Here is a 22,064-nt window from a genome sequence, read left to right as displayed (position 1 = left end):
GTCCTTAGCCTCCCACACTGTTCCTGAGAAGCTCAGTCTAAGTTCGAGGAACAGCAATTCATCATTTGATGGGCATTCTAGAGCTTTATGTTCTAAAGTTTAAATATTTAATATCATAAGATTTAGTGTCATAGAATTGTACAGCACAGAAACAAACTCTTTGGCCCAACTCGTCCTTGCTGACCAGATATCTTAAATTAATCTAGTGCCATTTGCCAGCACTTGGCCCTTATCCCTCCAAACTCTTCCTATTCATATACCCATCCAGATGCCTTTTAAATGTTGCAATTGTATCAGCCTCCACCACGTCCTCTGGCAGCTCATTCCATACACGTACCACCCTCTGCATGAAAAAGTTGCCCCTCAGGTCCCTTTTAAATTTTTCCACTCTCATCTTAAACCTCTGCCCTCCAGTTTTGAGCTTCTCTATTCTAGAAAAGTGACCTTGGCTATTCACCCTAGCCACATGTTCATGATTCTCCCCATACTTTGGGCAGTTGCTGTTTCGATGGTTTTGTTATTTCCCATTTACTCCTCTTCTCAAACTATGTTTTTGCTTTTCCACTTGTCCCATACTTATCACATTTTGATTTTCATCATCCTTACTGTCATTTAACTTCTCTGCTCCTCCACCACACCCATTTATCTTTCCTTTCATCCTTTACCCAATGCCACCCCTACTCTTTTCCCTGCCTCACACTTGCCTACAGACTTGTTGCATTTCTACCTTTTTCCAGTTTTGATGAAAGGTAGTTGAGCTAAAATATTCATGTGACTTCTCTCTCCACAAATACTGCCAGACTTGCTCAGTCTTCCCAGCATTTTTTGTTTTCATTTGTAATTTAATAAACTTGTGGTATTTAAGTTGTACGTTAGTGAACACTGTTGGGTCACCTTAGTGTAGAAGAGTCCACAACCGAATCTACATAGGTGGCACAATGTGGTAAAGTCCACCCTTTCTATTTAGGCTCACTGGATGTCACCCATCAGCAAAATCCCTCCATGGTCAAGGACATTCAAACCAACTGTAGCACTCTCAGTGCTTCCACGATTAATCTTAGTGCCTTCAGCATAAACTGATCAAACACGTGACCATGTAATTTGTTTAGTGCTATTTCAACTGAATCGGAGACAGTAACACTCCTTTCTATTTTATGATGTAGAGATGCGGTGTTGGACTGGGGTAGACAAGGTCAGAAGACTTCACTTGACAAAGAAGCATGATTTTAAAAGCTTGTGATTTCAAATAAACCTGTTGGACTGTATAACCAGGTGTTGTTTGACTTCTGACCTTTCCATTTCATTCATGCATCACACTTCTGTGAATTCTTTATCCCATTTTTAATTTTCCTTGTTAATCAATTCAGTAAAACAAATGAGTACCAGTGATGTTGAACTTCAGCTTGAATATTTTGCCTAAGATTATGCAATTACCAAGGTCCGTCCACCATTTACAAGGTACAAGTCAGGATTGTGATGGAATACCTGTCACTTGTTTGGATGATGAATGCAACTCCAAGAACAATCAAAAAGCCAAACACTATCCAAGACAAAGCAGGCACGGGTTGTTGATTAGCACCCCTTCCCTTCACTGTCAAAGTTCACTCCCTCTACCACTGAAGCAAAGAAGCAGAAATGTGTACCATCTACAAGATTCACTGCAGTAACTCACCAAGGCTCTTTTGGCATCATAAATGATGTACAACCTCCAATGGTTCATATCTCTGTAGATGAATGTACATTTTCTACTCAAATCTGATATTATCAAATATATTCTTCACATGATAGCATGTATTGCACTTTGTCATCTGTTGCATGGGGGTAGAATTGTTCTTCAACATGGAATGCTTGGTAATTATGATGGCATAAATTTAGATCCAATTACTGAGGTGGCATGGGGTGGTGAGAGTCTTCAGCCTCTGCACATCAGTAGATCTGAAGATGATACATCACACTGGAGTGAGGGTGGAGCCATAGCTCAGCAGTGCTGAGTTGAAGTTGGATCTTCTCCACTAGCCTGCACCCTCTGCAGCGATCTTTTGATCGGCTGAAACCCAGAACTGGCTACAAAAGTGGCTGAAGCACTCAATCACGATTACGGTCCATTGTCCAGAGTGGCCATTGTCCAGAGTGGCCATCAGGGATGCCATGTATTACAAAAATTTAATGAGTCTCAGATAACTGCTTCCTTAGATGTTGCATACAATTCCTTAACATCAATCTATTAGGAGGAATAATCGATAATGAAGAAGTGAGACTTTCTGTCAACAACAAACAAATTCACTCTCACACATTACCAAGTTTTGAAATGGAATTTGTTGGGTATAAAGGATACACTTTATTCTGACCTGTGGATCATATAGATCTAGCAATTGGAACTAAGTGTCTCAGTATACCCACAGGCCACGATACCACTCACAGAGCAATGATCCCGCATTGGCTAATTCCCAAGATGTTGAAATCTTTGGAGACATGCTCACAAGATTCCTCTCAGCCATTAGATAAAGTAATGATCTGTGATCCATTTCAACCACCACTTTCAGATTAATGATGGAATCCAAAAATCTCTTGTAATTTCATGTAACAGAGCTTCCTTCTCAATCTAAGGCGATTATGTTTCTTTATCAAGTAATAGTCTTGACACATCATTGACTGGTTTGCGATTCCCACCCAACTGTTCCTGGAAGAGCATTGCTCTTGAAGCTGAAGAGTTAGCTGTTATTATCATTGGAAATGAAAGGTCATAACATACCAAGACATCCAAAATGCATCCTCTTGATGAGGATTCCAACACATTCCTTAGGTCTTCCTGCACAGTCACCTCAAGGGACCTGTAATGGTTGCTGGATTACGCAAACATGTTATCACTGATTCACCACAACCAAGAAATTTTAAAGTTCCTAAACAGACTTTGGAGTAGAAAGTTTTGGGATAAACTTTAGTCATCTGAGGATCCACCATTACACCTTCATAGTTGACAATGAGTGTTTAGAAATACATGGGTTCTTTGGAGAATTCACTCTCTTATTAAGTGTGAGACTCTCCTCTCGTAAACATTTTACGACTGGGCACATTCTCAGATCATGTTCTTCCACTATTTTGCCATTGATAAGTATATCATTTGTGTGATACAGGATTCTGTGATGTTCAACTATATACTTTGGAAAATCTCTGCTGTAGACACGTCAACCGACAAGAGCATTATAAGAAAATCTTCCAAATTGAGCTATCAAAGTTGTAAGAAGTCTTGGTTGCTCACTGAATGGGAAATGCTGCTATTTTCATCACATTTCATGAGAATTCTGATCTTGGAGAGTTAAGTTAGCCTCTCAACAATGGATTTAGGATGGATTTCTCTGCAAGTTGCATTTCGTTAATACAAATATGAACCAACTGAATAAGCATGGACACTAAGATTATATCTGAACACCATTGGCTTTGTGACTATGGAAATGACTCCTGTTCATATCATCTCTTCTAACTGTACTTGAACTTATTTCATTACCAGTTGAGATATCTTCCTGCATTTGTAAAGGTAAGTCATTTCAGATTAAGACAGTATTTGTTTTTTAATCCTCTTAACTTTTGAATTAATTAGGATATTCCTTTTCAAAATTGCCTTTTTAGCTTCTATTGTTTACTCCTTTGAATGAGATTGATTTCAATATGCACCCTCCTATTGGAAGGCTGTTGTGAAACTTGAAAGGGTTCAGAAAGGATTTAAAGGGATGTTGCCAGGGTTGGAGGATTTGAGCTATAGGGAGAGGCTGAAAGAACTGGGGCTGCTTTCCCTGAAACATTGGAGGCTGACGGGTGACTTCACAAAGGTTTATAAAGTCATGAGGGGTATGGATAGGTCTTTTCCCTGGGCTGGAGGAGTCGAAAACTAGAGGGCATAGGTTTAGGGTGAGAGGGGAAAAATTTAAAAGGGACCTAAGGAGCAACATTTTCATGTAGAGGGTCATGCGTGTATGGAATGAGCTGCCAGAGGAAGTGGTGGAGGCTGGTACAATTACAGCATTTAAAAGGCACCTGGATGGATACATGAATAGGAAAGATTTAGAGGGATGTGGGCCAAGTGCTGGCAAATGGGACGAGATTAGGTTGGGATATCTGGCCAACATGGATGAGTTGGACTGAAGGGTCTGTTTCTGTGCTGTATATTTTTATGGCTCTATGCCTCTACTCAGGACACAAGCCTCATGACTGTGATGTTCATAAGGTGTTTCTAGCATCTGGTTTCCTGCATGCTGGAGAATTGCTTGCCAAATATCTTGAAAATTAAATACAACCACTGCAGATCATGAAGTTTAACTTGAGCCAGCTGTAAGCAGTTTTTTGAATCTATCTGACATTACTATAACACCTGCTTCCATTTCTAACTTGAAATTTGAAGATACTAATTGACATATGTGCCTGCAAGCCAAAATGTTTAGTTTGGATCACCAATTTTCCCCAGAAAACTTTGTCAGGATGGTTCACATGTGGAATGAATTTCCTGAGGAAATCATGGATAAGGGTACTGTGGCCAGACATGTCGCTCAAAATGATAAATTTATGATGAATTTGATATGTTGGACAAGGACTTGAGTATGCTGGGAAATGAAACCAGCCTTGACCAAAGTGACTGTCAATCAACATGCTGCAGAATCCAGACAGGCTGCAGCTACCAACATACGGTTTGCAAACAAACCTGGTAGCTGCAAATCCTACAATGCACACTCAAATTTGGGTTTGAATGGGTAAACGGAATGCCGCCCTTGAAACAAACAGCAACATCGAGGTGTGCACCAGACACAGAGGTGCCTCGAACCCTTATTTGGAAGGGGCTATGTGCACCTAGTATCCTCAGTAATGGACACCTAAGGACCACCCTGCCATCAGCGTGCCAACACCTGGTTGAGTCCAATCGATCAGGAGCAGTAACTGAAAGGCAGTAACTCAAGAATAACCACCATAGGAGAAGACACCCCTGAAACCATCAGAAGACCAGGTATCATCATGAGGAGCCCGGCCACGTTCTAGTGCAGTGGTACATGATCATTAAAGTTAAGTTAAAGCATAAGATAGATCTGTAGTGTTTGTAGTGTTAGTTCACAGTGTATATGTTGTTCTAATATTAATTGTGTCAAATAAGCAAATATTTTTGTTTACTATTATTAAGAGTCAACTCATAGTTCTTTTGCTGAATGTAAGAGTTCAAACACATTGTGTGGCAGGCGCAACAGTCAAATTACAATATTTAAAAGGCATTTGGATAACTACATGATTCAGGAATGTTTGGAGGAATATGAGCGAGGAGCAGGCAGGTGGGATAGTTCAGTTTGGGATTAGTTTGGCACGGATTGGTTGGACCAAAGAGTCTGTTTCCATGCTGGATAACTCTATGAATGTCCACATTTCCTCTCTTCATGCAGGTAGTTCTTCAGTGTTTTGCTTTTAGTGGCTATATCCTGCTTTGGCAGACTTTCTGAAAGTGATCTACTGTATTACTAGTATTAGGTTTTAAAAGCTTGGCACTACAAGGGTCTTTGAAGTTTCTTTGTTCAACAGTATTGGCAAGGATTCTTAGTAATTATCCGACACACTGTATTAGCTTGTCTGCGCGTATCTTTCCTGATCTGTATCTTAAGAAACAAACAGATTTTGCAGATCTCCTTCACCCTTTGTGGCTGTATTGGAGATTCTCCCAAATCTCATTCCGACTTCTGTTTTCTCCCTGTCCCCTGAAAATATTCTCTGTTAGACTGGTATACCATGTATCATTAATTTGCTCAACACTTAGAGTCATAGAGATGTACCGCACGGAAACAGACCCTTCGGTCCAACCCATCCATCCCGACCAGATATCGCAACTCAATCTAGTCCCACCTGATAGCACCCAGCCCATATCCCTCCAAACCCTTCCTATTCATATACCCATCCAAATGCCTATTAAACATTGCAATTATACCAGCTTCCACCACTTCCTCTGGAAGCTCATTCCATACACGTGCCACCCTCTGTGTGAAAAAGTAGCCCCTTAGGTCTCTTTTATATCTTTCCCCTCTCACCTTAAACCTATGCCCTCTAGTTCTGGACTTCCCAAACCGAGGGAAAAGACTTTGCCTATTTACCCTATCCATGCCCCTCATAATTTTGTAAACCTCTATAAGGTCACCCTTCAGCCTCCAATGCTCCAGAGAAAACAGCCTCAGCCTGTTCAGCCTCTCCCTGTAGCTCAGATCCTCCAACCCAGGCAACATCCTTGTAAATATTTTCTGAATCCTTTCATGTTTCACAACATCTTTCTGATAGGAAGGAGACCAGAATTGCACGCAATATTCCAACAGTGGCCGAACCAATGTCCTACAGCCGCAACATGACCTCCCAATGCCTGTACTCAATACTCTGACCAATAAAAGAAAGCATACCAAACGCTTTCTTCACTATCCACCTGTGACGTCAGTTTCAAGGAGCTATGAACCTGCACTCCAAGGACCCTAATATTAAGTGTATAAGTCCCACTAAGATTTGCTTTCCCAAAATGCAGCACCTCGCATTTATCTGAATTAAACTCCATCTGCTACTTCTCAGCCCATTGGCCCAGCTGGTCAAGATCCTGTAGTAATCTGAGGTAACCCTCTTTGCTGTCCACTACACCTCCAATTTTGGTGTCATCTGCAAGCTTGCTAACTGTACCTCTTATGCTCGCATCCAAATCATTTATGTAAATGACAAAAAGTAGAGGACCCAGCGCCGATCCTTGTGGCACTCCACTGGTCACAAGCCTCCAGTCTGAAAAACAACCCTCCACCACCACCCTCTGCCTTCTACCTTTGAGTCAGTTCTGTATCCAAATGGCTAGTTCTCCCTTTATTCCATGAGATCTAATCTTGCTAACCAGTCTCCCATGGGGAACCTTGTCGAATGCCTTACTGAAGTCCATATAGATCACATCTACCACTCTGCCCTCATCAATCCTCTTTGTGGCTTCTTCAAAAACTCAATCAAGTTTGTGAGACATGATTTCCCACACACAAAGCCATGTTGACTATCCCTAACCTGTACTTGCCTTTCCAAATACATGTACATCATGTTCCTCAGGATTCCCTTTAACAACTTGTCCACTACCAACGTCAGGTTCACTGGTCTATAGATTCTTGGCTTCTCCTTATCACCCTTCTTAAACAGTGGCACCACATGAGCCAACCTCCAGTCTTCCAGCACCTCACCTGTGACTATCAATTATACAAATATCTCAGCAAGAGGCCCAACAATCACTTCTCTAGCTTCCCACAGAGTTCTTGGGTAAACCTGATCAGATCCTGGAGATTTATCCTGGAGATTTATCAAGGGATGAACTCAGATTTCTCCAGTTTCCTCATTTCCCCTCCCCCCACCTTGTCTCAGTCAAATCCCTCAAACTCAGCACCACCTTCCTAACCTGCAATCTTCTTCCTGATCTCTCCGTCCCCACCCCACTCCGGCCTATCACCCTCACCTTGACCTCCTTCCACCTATCGCATTTCCAATGCCCCTCCCCCAAGTCCCTCCTCCCTCCCTTTTATCTTAGCCTGCTGGACACACTTTCCTCATTCCTGAAGAAGGGCTTATGCCCGAAACGTTGATTCTCCTGTTCCTTGAATGCTCCCTGTCCTGATGCGCTTTTCCAGCAACACATTTTCAGCTCTGATCTCCAGCATCTGCAGTCCTCACTTTCTCCCTGGAGATTTATCCACCTGTACCCGTTTCAAGATATCCAGCACTTCCTCCTCTGTAATCCGGACATTTTGCAAGATGTCACCATCTATTTCCCTACATTCTATATCGTCCATATCCTTTTCCACAGTAAATACTGATACAAAATACTCATTTAATATCTCTCCCATTTTCTGTGGCTCCACACAAAGGTCTCCTTGCTGATCTTTGAGGAGCCCTATTCTCTCCCGAGTTACCCTTTTGTCCTTAATGTATTTGTAAAAACCCTTTGGATTCTCCTTCATTCTATTTGCCAAAGCTATCTCATGTCCACTTTTTGACTTCTTGATTTCCCTCTTAAATATACTCCTATTGACTCTATGCTCTTCTAAGGATTCACTCAATCTATTTTGTCTATATCTTACAAATGCTTCCTTCATTTTCTGAACGAAACCCTCAATTTCTTTAGTCATTCAGCATTCCCTATACCTACCAGCCTTTCCTTTTAACCTAACAGGAATATACTTTCTCTGTATTCTCGTTATCTCATTTCTGAAGGCTTCCCATTTTTCCAGCCATCCTTTTACCTGTGAACATCTGCCCCCAATCAGCTGGCCTAATACCTTCAAAATTGGCCTTTCTTCAAATTAGAACTTCAACTTTTAGATCTGGTCTATCCTTTTCCATCACTATTTTAAATCTAATAGAATTATGGTCGCTGGCCACAAAGTGCTCCCCCACTGACACCTCAGTCACCTGCCCTGCCTTATTTCCCAAGAGTAGGTCAAGTTTTGCACCTTCTTTAGTAGGTACGTCCATATACTAAATCAGAAATTTGTCTTGTATGCACTTAACAAATTCCTCTCCATCTAAACCTTAACCACTATGGCAGTCCCAGTCTATGTTTGGAAAGTTAAAATCCCCTACCGTAACCACCCTATTATTCTTATAGATAGTGAAGATCTCCTTACAAGTTTGTTTCTCAATTTCCCTCTGACTATTAGGGGGTCTATAATATAATCCCAATAAGGTGATCATCCCTTTCTTATTTCTCAGTTCCACCCAAATAACTTCCCTGGATGTATTTCTGGGAATATCCTCCCTCAGCATAGCTGTAATGCTATCCCTTATCAAAAACGCCACTCTCCCTCCTCTCTTGCCTCCCTTTCTATCATTCCTGTAGCATTTGTATCCTGGAACATTAAGCTGCCAGTCCTGCCCATCCCTAAGCCATGTTTCTGTAATTCCTATGGTATCCCAGTCCCATGTTCCTAACCAAGCCCTGAGTTCACCTGCCTTCCCTGTTAGGCCCCTTGCATTGAAATAAATGCAGTTTAATTTATTAGTCCTACCTTGTCCCTGCTTGCCCTGACGTTTGACTTGTTTCTGTTCTCAACTGTACCAGTCTCAGATTGATCTCTTTCCTCACTATCTCCCTGGGTCTCTACCCGCCCCCGCCCCGCACCCCCGCACCCCCCCCACCACCTGACTAGTTTAAATCCTCCCGAGCAGCTCTAGCAAATTTCCTGCCAGTATATTAGTCCCCTTCCAAGATAGGTGCATCCGTCCTTCTTGTACAGGTCACTTCTACCCCAAAAGAGATTCCAATGATCCAAAACTGTGAATCCTTCTCCCATACACCAGCTCCTCAGCCATGCATTCATCTGCTCTATCCACCTATTCCTGCTCTCACTAGCTCGTAGCACTGGGAGTAATTCAGATATTACTACTCTCGAGGACCTCCTTTTTAAATTTCTGCCTAACTATCTGTAATCTCCCTTCAGAATTTCTTTTCCCTTTCTATGTCGTTGGTTCTGAAGTGGGCAATGATCTCTTGCTGGCCCCTCTCCCCCGTGAGAACATTCTGCACCCTCTCTGAGACACCCTTGATCCTGGCACCAGGGAAACAACACACCATTCTGCTTTTTCTCTGCTGGCCACAGAAACGTTTGTCTGTACCTCTGACTACAGAATCCCCTAACACAATTGATCTCTTGGAAGCCGATGTACCCCTCGTTGCATTAGAGCCAGTCTCAATACCAGAAACTTGGCTGTTCATGCTACGTTCCCCTGAGAATCCATCACCCCCTACACTTTCCAAAAGAGCATACCTGTTTGAAATGGGTACATCCACAAAGGATTCCTGTACTAGGTGCCAACCTCTCTTACCTTTCCTGGAGTTAACCCATCTATGTGACTGTATCTGAGACTTTCCCCCCTTCCTGTAACTGCCATCCATCACATACTGTTGCTGTTGCAAATTCCTCATTGCTTCTAACTGTCTCTCCAACCGATCCATTCGATCTGACAATATTCACACCGAACAACATTAATGGCAGGTTTAATCTGCAGTACCCTTAAACTCTCTTTAAACTCCCACATCTGACAAGAAGTACATATCACTGCACTAATGGCCATTTTTGCTCCTTCAGAATCTACAGACCCAGAAAATAACACCGTCCTATTTCTCTACAAAACACTGCCCCGGGTTAAATTAATAGTTTTGGCTTATATTTTAAGATTAATCAGGAGACATATCTCCAAATACATATAATCAAGAAAGAACCCACTCTAACCACTGCTGTAACCTTTCTGTTGACACACTTAAAATTACAATTAACTTATCTGATTCTGTGCTATGAAGTTCACCCAAACTGGTTCCTCCAAGATTCGTTGTGAATTTCACTGTTTGTTAATTTTCCCAGACGCATTCCAATGTCCAGCGATACATGAATTCAAAACAGCAAAAGCAGTAACTGTGCAGGTTCTCTCTCTCTCCCCTGCACTGTCCTCACCATATGCTTCCTTTGTCTGTTCTTCTCCCTTTTAAAACTGCTGTTGTTTTGACTTTTTTTTTCTCCAAAGTTCCAAAACAATGCAACAGCATATAAGACTGTAATTGCTTTTCCTGGAATTCGAGGAAAGCACGTCCAGCACCTAAAACACCTCAAAAAAGGAGCAACTGTTACAGCCAGAAATTTTTCCAGTCCTCCATCTTGGATTACCTGGAATCCACCTTATCTGCTTTAAAACATTTGCTTAGTAATATTTCCCAGCTCTCCACTCAGAATATGTAAGCTTTCCTTTATGGTGATCTAAGTTTCATTTTTTCATCCCTACCTCAAGCTATGGTAGGTTTCTGTGATTAGAATTTGGACTTTTAAAAATTGTAGTGATTTGACTCATGAAGTCATTGATGACTGGTCACTTCACCAGCTCAGTTTGGTCTTGGGACTGCTCCCATAACCCAATGTGATAATATTATAGGGAGTTGTTCAGAGTAAAGCAGGTACTGCAAGGAGACAGACATGTGCAAGTGTGGTCCCAACTGTCTCTGTAATAATGTAGGTCATTTCCATGTAATCTAAAAACAGTTGCTGTAAATGCAATAAACATCATATTGTTTAGTTAGTGAGACTCTTCTGGTTAAACCAGAAAATCTCTTCTGGATTCTGAGAGTATGAATACGTAAGCTGTTGCTTGACTTGTCTGTGAGACATCCCTTCTGATTTTGGCACGAGCTCTCAGATTTTGGCAAGGAGGAGTTACCAACATTGACGGGGCTGAATTGCCATTGTTACTTCTGATGGCTTGGTCGATGCCAGATGGCCCATCTGACTTCCTTCCGAAGTGGTCGTGAGATAATGGGAGATATAAGATCTTTATGCCCATTGCCAACGATGGGAGAGCCCAGGATGTGAATATTAAATGTAGCAGCCTTTGAAATGACCTTCAAGCAGAAGTACCAAGTATCAACTCTTGATAACTTTCTGGCTCCCACAATCAGATACGAGTCCTCAGTCAATTTGATTTAAATACAGCTAAATACAATAGGCTATGATTATTAATTATTTTTCAGAATGAAATAATTTATATATCACCAATTGTAGCTTACAGATTTATGATTACAACCCATTCTCAAGGATATTTTACTTTCCTCTAATTGTTATTCAATGTGATTACTCATCTTATTTGACTTACAAATCAATATCTCAGAAAAATTAGCTTGCTAAAAAACTGAAAGAAATGAATATCACATTCATATCTATTAGGAGAACAGCTGAGATATCACTAACAATGAAGAAAAATTAACTTGCACAAATTACATAGAATTAGATACTTTGAACAACGCTATTACAATCAGTTAATATTGTGCTTAATATAACGATAAAATAAAGATGTTTTTGGGAAAGAAACAGCTGAATGTCTATTGTCTACTGTGTTTTTATCTTTCAGAATGACAAATTGATTTAACTACTATTTCAGCAATTGAGCAACGAGTATCACTCTACTCTTTGTTTAAAATAAATAACCAGTAATAGAATACCAAACATCGAAAATCAGTGAATAATATCTATTTGCAGCAGCAAGTTCTTACTAGTTCAATAAGGATGAACGCTCAAATTAACATAAGATATGAAACTTTATCCCTCACAATCCATGTATCACACACAAACTTTACAAATTGGTAGAAAGTTCAGTTGGTTGTTGCTGGCTGAGCTTCAGTCTGAAACATGCACATTTTCTCCAGTCTTTTCAGTTTTGTCACCAAAAACAATTAAAGCATGATTGACCTGGAGCTCACTTTGTATGACACGAAATATTTGTAGCATTATAAATCGTAAATCAACCTCAGCAGCAGAAACGCATACTAGGTATAACCCTTCATCTTTCTGAAAGAATGTATCATCTTGACTTAATGTGAATAGAGCCACTAAACAGAAACATTACATGTCATGCTGTTTAAGAAATAAAGAGAATATTTTGGAAGCTGAAGGAAGCATTCTGCTCCTTTGTGCATCATTTTATGGACATAAAAGGATAAATAGATGCATTGATTATTAAAATTTTCTTTACATCATTGTTGTTATGTCGACAAATACAACAAATACTTGGCACACAGTAAAATGCAATGAACAGCGTTGATCAGTTAATATATTTTGGTATGAAATTGATTTTAACCAGAATAGTACCAGATGTCAATGCTCCTCTTTGAATAATGTTTTTATGTCTGCAGGAAACATTGGAAGAAACAAGCCAGATTTGCATAATATCTGAGCAAAACATTCATGCCTTCAATGCCTGATGTAACACTCCCTCAATGTTGAACTGAAGTATAAGCCCAGTTAATGTGTATTGATCCTCAAGTGAGGGCTTGAATTCATAATGTTTGGTAATAGAAGGCTCAGAGTTTATTATTTGAACCACCCCACATTTGCTTTAGTAAAACAAAGAACTGCAGATGCTAGAGATCTGAAACAAACAAAAACAGACATTGCTGGAGAAACTCAGCAAGAGAAATTCAAAACGGCCTTGAAGAATAGTCATTGGACTCAAAACGTTAACTCTGCTTTCTTTCCACAGATGCTACCAGACCTGCTGAATTTCTCCAGTAATTTCTGTTTTTGTTTGTTTCACATTTAATTTAACCTAAAATTGTCACTTGTTGGTACTGAACTTGAGTATTGCTGAGCAAAGGAAGATGCTGTTGAAGCTTTTCAACTTACATTCAACAGGACAGAATTGTAGGAAGAGCCAATCTCAAAGGGGACATGGCCATTCCCATTCCCAATTGCAATACTTTCATCAATTACAATCAACCTGCCTAGTTTGAATTTGAACAGAAGTTTGGCAGTTAACTTTTCCTTGCTGCATTTTCCATGACAACACCTCTACCAACCAGAGTCCATTTACTAATCAGCACCCTCTTCTTAAGCAATACAAATTGTGCCTTTTTAGATTTAGCATTCTCATGATTCTGTCCTGATGAAAGACAAAAAATATTCAAAAACGTTTTGCTTTTTTCAGCAATGTTTAATCTAAAATGGCTAAAGTGGGTTACATTAAGTTCAGACATGAGGGAAATCTTCTCTACATAGTGAACTTAATGCCACCAGGAAGGTGATGACAGCAAATGGCAATTAGGATCAGACCACCAATGTCAGGAATGCAAACAAACTGTGACTACTCATATTCACTGATCAATATGGAAATTAAATGTACACCTCTAATTATCAAATAAAATGGCAAGTAACACACAAAAAAATTAAAACAACTCTTTGCAAGTAGCATTTCCATCTTTTGAGACTTGAATTGGTATAAAGCTGATTTGTATGTTATCACTTAAATATAAATGAACTGAATTCTGAACAAGTCTAAGTTTTACCAAATAAAAAGAAACACAAATCAGTTATGTGAACTAGTTTGAAGTCTTCCTTTTGATTTTTTTTGTATTAATTCACAGGGTGTTAACATCGCTGACCAGACCCGCATTTATTGCCCATCTCTATTCGCTGAGAAGGCAATTGAGAGTCAACTATATTGCTCTGGGTCTGGGATCTGTTGTAGATCAGACTGGGTAAGGTGGCAGATTTCCTTCCCTAAAGGACATTAGTGAGCCAGATGGGGTTTTCTGACAATCGACAATGGATTCATAGTAATCATTCATGAAATCAAATTCCACCATTTTCACTGGTGGAATTTGAACCTGGGTCCTAACAATTTTACCTGGGTCTCTGGATTATTAGTCTAGTGATAATACCATTTGTATAATGATATTGCAGAATTCAATATTCATTTGTTGATACTATTTATGGAGTTCTTAATTATTTTAGGTTGCTTAATAGGTTTTTATTTTTGATCTTTGAATTTAATTTTGTAACCTAATAATCATAAACTGTATAGAGTTAATACTGAGTTGCAAATTAAGTACAAGAACACTATAACTGAAAAACAAGGGTAGTGAAAATTGCAAAACAAATAACCCTTCAGGGATCATCATCAAATATCTATATGGTTACGTATATAACAAAAGAGAACCACGAATCAGCACACTAACTAATGGATGTGTCAAAAGAAATTTTCAAACAAAACATTTCAGATATGCATAACAAATACACAATTTTTGGAACTGTAATTGTCTAAATGTATAAAGCTGTGGTTAAGAAATTTACAAATACCTGTATATCAACAACTTATTGTAACAATTTAGAATACTGATTTATAAAAAAACATGAATTTTCTTGAATATTTGTAATAGGGAATTACTCAAGAGTAGTTTCAAGTGCTGAAAAATAGATGATGATCATAAAAGGGTGCCGCATTACAGTAAGCCACACCTCTCAAATCCACTGGAAGTCTTTGAGGAGGTAGATCAGTTAACAAACACTGATCATTCAATGGATAGAATTCACATAGATTTTAAGAATGCACTGACAGAGTTCCACATGGGAGCACTTAAACTACAAGGAACTTCCAAGGGAACTCTTATGACATATGGGCCTGATTTTCTTTTTTTAAACTTAATTATAACTGCTTTGCAGCATGGAATTAGCTAGGAGTATAGAACTAATGGGGATAAGTCAAAACTTTATCAACAGCAAAAAGCAAATGGAAACAAATCAGCAGTCAGCTGTATAAACTGCCCAATTTTCTTTCTTCAATCCAATTGATTAGGGAGAGGTAATAAATGCCGGCCAGCCAGCAACACCCACATCCCACAAATGAATAAATAAATAAAATGTTCCTGAAACATTCAGTGGAGCTTAACTATCTCCTTAAGAAAGTAAGTGTGCAGGTACAGCAGGCAGTAAAGAAGGCAAACTGTATATTAGTCTTCATACTGAGAAGACCTGAGTTCAGGAACAAGGAACAATTTAGGGTGTAGGTTTGCTCGCTGAGCTGTACGTTTGATATCCAGACGTTTCATTACCTGGCTAGGTAACATCATCAGTGGCGACCTCCAAGTGAAGCGAAGCTGTTGTCTCCTGCTTTCTATTTATATCTTTCTCCTAGATGCTGTTCCTGGGGTTTGTGGTGATGTCACTTCCTGTTCGTTTTCTGAGGGGTTGATAGATGGCATCTAGATCTATGTGCTTGTTTATGGCGTTGTGGTTGGAGTGCCAGGCCTCTAGGAATTCTCTGGCATGTCTTTCCTTAGCCTGTCCCAGGATAGATGTGTTGTCCCAGTCGAAATAGTAGTTTTTTTTCATCCGTGTGTAGGGCTATGAGGAAGAGAGGGTTGTGTCTTTTTGTGGCTAGCTGGTGTTCATGTATCCTGGTGGCTAACTTTCTTCCTGTTTGTCCTACATAGTGTTTGTGGCAGTCCTTGCATGGAATTTTATAGATGACGTTGCTTTTGTCCATGGGTTGTACTTGGTCTTTTATGTTTGTTAGTTTTTGTTTGAGAGTGTTGGTGGGTTTGTGTGCTACTAGGATTCCGAGGGGTCTCAGTAGTCTGGCTGTCATTTCTGAAACTTCTTTGATGTGTGGTAAGGTGGTTAGGGTTTCTGGCTGTGTTTGGTCTGCTTGTCATGGTTTGTTCTTGAGGAATCTGCGCACTGTGTTTTTTGAGTATCCGTTCTTTTTGAATACGTCGTATAGGTGGTTCTCCTCTGTTTTTCGAAGTTCGTCTGTGCTGCAGTGTGTAACCCCTCAGAAAATGAACAGGAAATGACATCACCACAAACCCCAGGAACACCGTCCAGGAGAAAGATATAAATAGAAAGCAGGAGACAACAGCTTCGCTTCACTTGTAGGTCGCCACTGATGATGTTACCTAGCCAGGTAATGAAACATCTGGATATTAAACCTACAGCTCAGTGAGCAAACCTACACCCTAAACCTCAACCTGAGCTACAAACCATCACAAACCTTGCGAGGAAACCAAGGAACAATTATTCAGAGCATTGGTGGGGCTACATCTGGAATATTACGTGCAGTTTTGGTCTTCCTATCTGAGGAAGGATGGTCTAGCCGTACACAGAATGCAACAAAGGCTTACCAAATTGATTCCTGTGATGTCAGGACTGTCATATGAGGTGAGATAGAATCAGTTAGGATTGTATTGACTGAAGTTTAGAAGAATGAGGAGGTGTCTCACAGAAACCAATGAAATCCAACTGGAACAGACAGGTTAGATGCAGGAAAGATGGTGGGGAAGTCAAATATAGTTACATAGACTGGAGAGTTGACTAACAATCAAACATTCATCAATCAAGTGATTGAACACTACTTTTTTTCCCTTTTTAACTAGAGACATATTTTTCAATTAAGTAATTACTTAAAGTTCAACTCGTTAGTTTTCTCCAAGTAAAATAATAGTTTTTAAAATACTAAGGTCAATTCAATTTGCAATTTGCTTTGTAAATTTGACATTCTAGTTCTGTCTGATCAATCAGATGAAGATGAGCAACTTTACCAAAGAAAGAGAATTGTATCCACATATTCACGTGTTCCTCTCGGCCCTTTTGGTGACTAAATGCTAATCCTGTACGTATTACTATGAATTTTTAATCCATCAGTCATGCTGAAATCTTTATCATCCTTGAAACTTGGTAGGGGTGCTCAACTGTGTGGTTTCAAATGTGCACTCTCACTGTTCCATTGCTGGCAAAATTCTACTCGAAATTGATGAAACTTCTCTTTTTGTCCAGTACATATCTAAAACTAAGTGGGGCTCACAAAGGAATTGTCACATAGATTATTTTTGGAAGCTCATTCACTGTTGCACATTCATAGATCTATCAGCAGGGGAGAAAGCAGTCCAAATGAAAGTCGGACCATCCTCCTCGCACTGGAATTGTCTCTCAACTTGATTGTGCCTTTTTCTGGTATTTGTATATATTTGTGGACTATTCCTTTTGTAATGGGATGTGCTGTGCTTCACTCTTAAGAAGAGACTCTTGTGTGTGTTGAACTGAAGAAGTCCATTTCTTCAACAACCTTTTCAAGATGCTTCCACTCACAGGATGAGTGGCACATGTTCCCTCACACTCTACAGAACACTGTGACATCATGAGCATTTACACAGTTTGGGCAAAGTGCAACAGTACATGTGGATGAGATTGCTAGGCTTTCTCTGGTTGGGAAGTTGTGCCTGCAATCCTGGGTCTAAGTGTGTATTTCTGTGTAACCTCTACAAATCTAACACAGCTGATTCAATGTGGACAATCAAGGGCAGGGTTTTTTCCAAAGTTAGATCATCTTCCATGAGATGTTTTAGATTGCAGCCTTATCAATTAATTTGTCACAAATTATCTGATTTGCTGATGTACTAAATTTATATTGGGAGCATCACAGCTGCTACTGAGAGTGGGTGGTGGATCGCATGGATGTTTGTGGTTTGACTGATATCACATCCACAAACATATGTTCCTTTCACCACTGATGTTCAGTAGCAGCAGCGTTTACTATCTACAAGATGCAGAAATTCAATAAAGATTCTCAGATAGCATCTTCCCAACCCCACAACCACTTCCATCCAGAAAGACTAGAGCAGCAGACACATGGGAACACCACACCTGCAATTGACCTTCGAAGCCACTCACCATCTTGACTTGGAAATATATCACCATTCCTTCACTATCACTGGTCAAAATCCTGGAATTCCCTCCCTATGGTCATTGTAGATCTACCTGCAGCACATGGACTACAGCAGTTCAAGAAGGCAGAAAGGGGTGGGTAGTAAATGCTGGCCAGCCAGTGACACCCACATCCCACAAATGAATTAGTAAAAAGGGAAATTGCTATAACACTGCCACATACTGTTTGATGGATTCACTGGGATTTCTGATGGAATTATATATTGTTTGATGGTGATACTTTTCTTTAGATTAGATTACTTACAATGTGGAAACAGGCCCTTTGGCCCAACAAGTCCACACCGATTCTTCAAAAAGCAACCCACCCAGACCCATTCCCCTACATTTACCCCTTCACCTAACACTACGGGCAATTTAGCATGGCCAGTTCACCTAACCTGCACATTTTGGACTGTGGGAGGAAACCGGAGCACCCGAAGGAAACCCACGCAGACACGGGGAGAACGTGCAAACTCCACACAGACAGTTGCCTGAGGCAGGAATTGAACCCGGGTCTCTGGTGCTGTGAGGCAGCAGTGCTAACCACTGTGCTACCATGCTGCCCTGTGGCTTGAACTATTTTTTGAGAGCAGTTAATGCTCTGTAAATGTAAATGTATCTTTAGTGAGCTGTTTTAAAATTCTTTGGCATTCTGCTGCAAAACAACATACAGGTATCACTTTTTTATACATAGCTGCCACATTAGAGAGTAAGCAGATCTTGAACCTTGAAATCCAATGCTCTGTGATATGGGGAAATCGTCTGATAGAGAAACAAGTGTTTCTTGAGCTGGTAAATTAAATTATTCTCAACCTTGTCACGAATTTCTGTTATGCATTCATCAGTTTGCTACTATCTTATCTCTAATTTATCTCAGAACAATGTAGAAATGATAGTAGATTCAAGTCAACAGCAAATTTATTAAAAGTACTTTAAAATATCTCAGATGTAACAGGATTTCAAACATGGTCTCAGCTGGAAACGAGTTCTTCTTCACTCATAAATTAGCCTTCTACAATCAAGTATAGCTATATATAATAGAGAACTAGCTAATATAATAAAGCACTGATCAATCAAACCATTGAAAACCAGATCAGCCACAGTGCTCCAGGTTCATGTTTTTCCTAATGCCATTCCATAATTCCAGTAAAAGAGTGAAGAGACAAGAAAGCGGTAGACACAAAGTTCTTTCTCTGGATTAGTGGTGCTGGAAGAGCACAGCAGTTCAGGCAGCATTCAAGTAGCTTTGAAATCGACGTTTCGGGCAAAAGCCCTTCATCAGGAATAACGGCAGTGAGCCTGAAGCATGGAGAGATAAGCTAGAGGGTGGTGGGGGTGGGGAGAAAGTAGCATAGAGTACAATGGGTGAGTGGGGGAGGGGATGAAGGTGATAGGTCAAGGAGGAGAGGGTGGAGTGGATAGATGGAAAAGAAGATAGGCAGGTAGGACAAGTCCGGACAAGTCAAGGGGACAGTTACTGAGCTGGAAGTTTAGAACTAGGGTGAGGTGGGGGAAGGGGAAATGAGGAAACTGTTGAAGTCCAGATTGATGCCCTGGGGTTGAAGTGTTCCGAGGCGGAAGATGAGGCATTCTTCCTCCAGGCGTCTGGTGGTGAGGGAGCAGCGGTGAAGGAGGCCCAGGACCTCCATGCCCTCGGCAGAGTGGGAGGGGGAGTTGAAATGTTGGGCTACGGGGCGGTGTGGTTGATTGGTGCGGGTGTCCCGGAGATGTTCCCTAAAGCACTCTGCTAGGAGGCGCCCAGTATCCCCAATGTAGAGGAGACCGCATCGGGAGCAACGGATACAATAAATGATATTGGTGGATGTGCAGGTAAAACTTTGATGGATGTGGAAGGCTCCTTTAGGGCCTTGGATAGAGGTGAGGTAGGAGGTGTGGGCGCAGGTTTTACAGTTCTTACGGTGGCAAGGGAAAGTGCCAGGATTGGAGGGTGGGTCGTAGGAGGGTGTGGACCTGACCAGGTAGTCACGGAGGGAATGGTCTTTGCGGAAGGTGGAAAGGGGTGGGGAGGGAAATATATCCCTGGTAGTGGGGTCTGTTTGGAGGTGGTGGAAATGTCGGCGGATGATTTGGTTTATGCGAAGGTTGGTAGGGTGGAAGGTGAGCACCAGGGGCGATCTGTCCTAGTTATGGTTGGAGGGGTGGGGTCTGAGGGCGGAGGTGCAGATGTGGACGAGATGCGTTGGAGGGCATCTTTAGCCACGTGGGAAGGGAAATTGTGGTCTCTTAAGAAGGAGGCCATTTCGTGTGTTCTGTGGTGGAACTGGTCCTCCTGGGAGCAGATACGGCGGAGCCGGAGGAATTGGGAATACGGGATGGCATTTTTGCAAGAGGTAGGGTGGGAAGAGGTGTAATCCAGGTAGCTGTGGGAGTCGGTGGGTTTGTAAAAAATGTCAGTGTCAAGTCGGTCATCATTAATGGAGATGGAGAGGTCCAGGAAGGGGAGGGAGGTGTCAGAGATGGTCCAGGTAAGTTTAAGGTCAGGGTGGAATGTGTTGGTGAAGTTGATGAATTGCTCAACCTCCTCGCGGGAGCATGAGGTGGTACCAATGCACTCATCAATGCAGCGGAGGAAGAGGTGGGGAGTGGTGCCGGTGTAATTACGGAAGATCAACTGCTCTACGTAGCCAACAAAGAGACAGGCATAGCTGGGGCCCATACGTGTGCCCATGGCTACCCCTTTGGTCTGGAGGAAGTGGGAGGATTCAAAGGAGAAATTGTTAAGGGTGAGGACCAGTTCGGCCAAACGAATGAGTGTGTCGGTGGAAGGGTACTGTTGGCGACGTCTGGAGAGGAAAAAACGGAGGGCTTGGGGGCCCTGGTCATGGCGGATGGAGGTGTAGAGGGATTGGATATCCATGGTGAAGATGAGGCGTTGGGGGCCAGGGAAACTAATGTCTCAGAGGAGGTGGAGGGCGTGGGTGGTGTCTCGAACGGCTGCCTGAACTGCTGTGCTCTTCCAGCACCACTAATCCAGAATCTGGTTTCCAGCATCTGCAGTCATTGTTTTTACAAAGTTCTTTCTCATGCAGTTTAGAAATTATACAAAAGCTTGAGCATCATTTGCAATGTTCAATACTTTTAACCTAATAAGGATTTGCACTATTAATCCTGGGATCAATAATACATCTGAATCATCAATAATTTTTAACAATAAATCTAAATAATTTAGAAATTATTATAAATGTACATAATGCTGGATAGCAGGAGGATTTCCTGCTCCCTCTCTTCAGCAGTGCCCTAGAATTCATTACGTTCACTTTGATTTAATTTCTGAACGGCAGCATCCTTGAGAGCAGCCCTCCGATTGTACTGCACCGGGCTGTGAGCTGACATTCTGTGCTTAAATCTACATCAGAGTTTGAGATATCTGACCTGAGCGGAGTAATACATTCTGGTAAATGGTCTGGAACTCCATATCCTGGAAAGATATGGGTAACAAAGTGTACTAAGAATAATAGGATAGGTTAACTCCTGGCTTAAATCAATCCCTTTGTTTACAATCAGATTGTAACAACTTAAATCAGAAATGTCCTGGAATGAGGACATAATAAAAATGGATTTTTTTAAGAAGACAATTGCCTTTAATAGACCCAAGAAGTCCCAAAGAAACTTCACAGCCAGTGAAGTACAATAATCACTGGTGTAATGTACAAAATATGGCAGCCAACTTGAATACAGTAAGTTCCACAAATAACGTTGTGATAAGGATGAAGATTAAGAGATAAATATTAGCCAGAACAGAAGGATAATTTCTATGGTTTTCCTGGAAATACAGGTATTGGAAATTTTCCATCCATATGAGAGGAAAACTTTGATTTAATATCTCATCAGAAGATGGCTCCGTTGACAGTGCAATACTCCCTCAGTAGTGGACTAGACTGTTAGCCTTAAGATTTAGAGAGGAATGAACTTTACTTTCTGACTTGGAAACAAAAGTGCACGCTACCCACTGCACAATGGCCGACACCTTATGTGTTATATAGTTATATATATATATAACGG

The 22,064-nt window shown here is 41.0% G+C and overlaps 1 protein-coding gene across 2 annotated transcripts in view; it reads right to left on the bottom strand.

Annotated features, from left to right (window-relative positions):
- epha6 (eph receptor A6) overlaps window positions 1-22,064 on the bottom strand; it is a 695,995-nt gene that overhangs the window by 254,253 nt on the left and 419,678 nt on the right. The window lies entirely within an intron of this gene.

This window comes from Chiloscyllium punctatum, chromosome 15 (assembly GCF_047496795.1).
Source record: "Chiloscyllium punctatum isolate Juve2018m chromosome 15, sChiPun1.3, whole genome shotgun sequence".
In the NCBI taxonomy this organism is placed as follows: Eukaryota; Metazoa; Chordata; class Chondrichthyes; order Orectolobiformes; family Hemiscylliidae; genus Chiloscyllium; species Chiloscyllium punctatum.
This window is presented reverse-complemented; position numbering and strand designations above follow the sequence as displayed.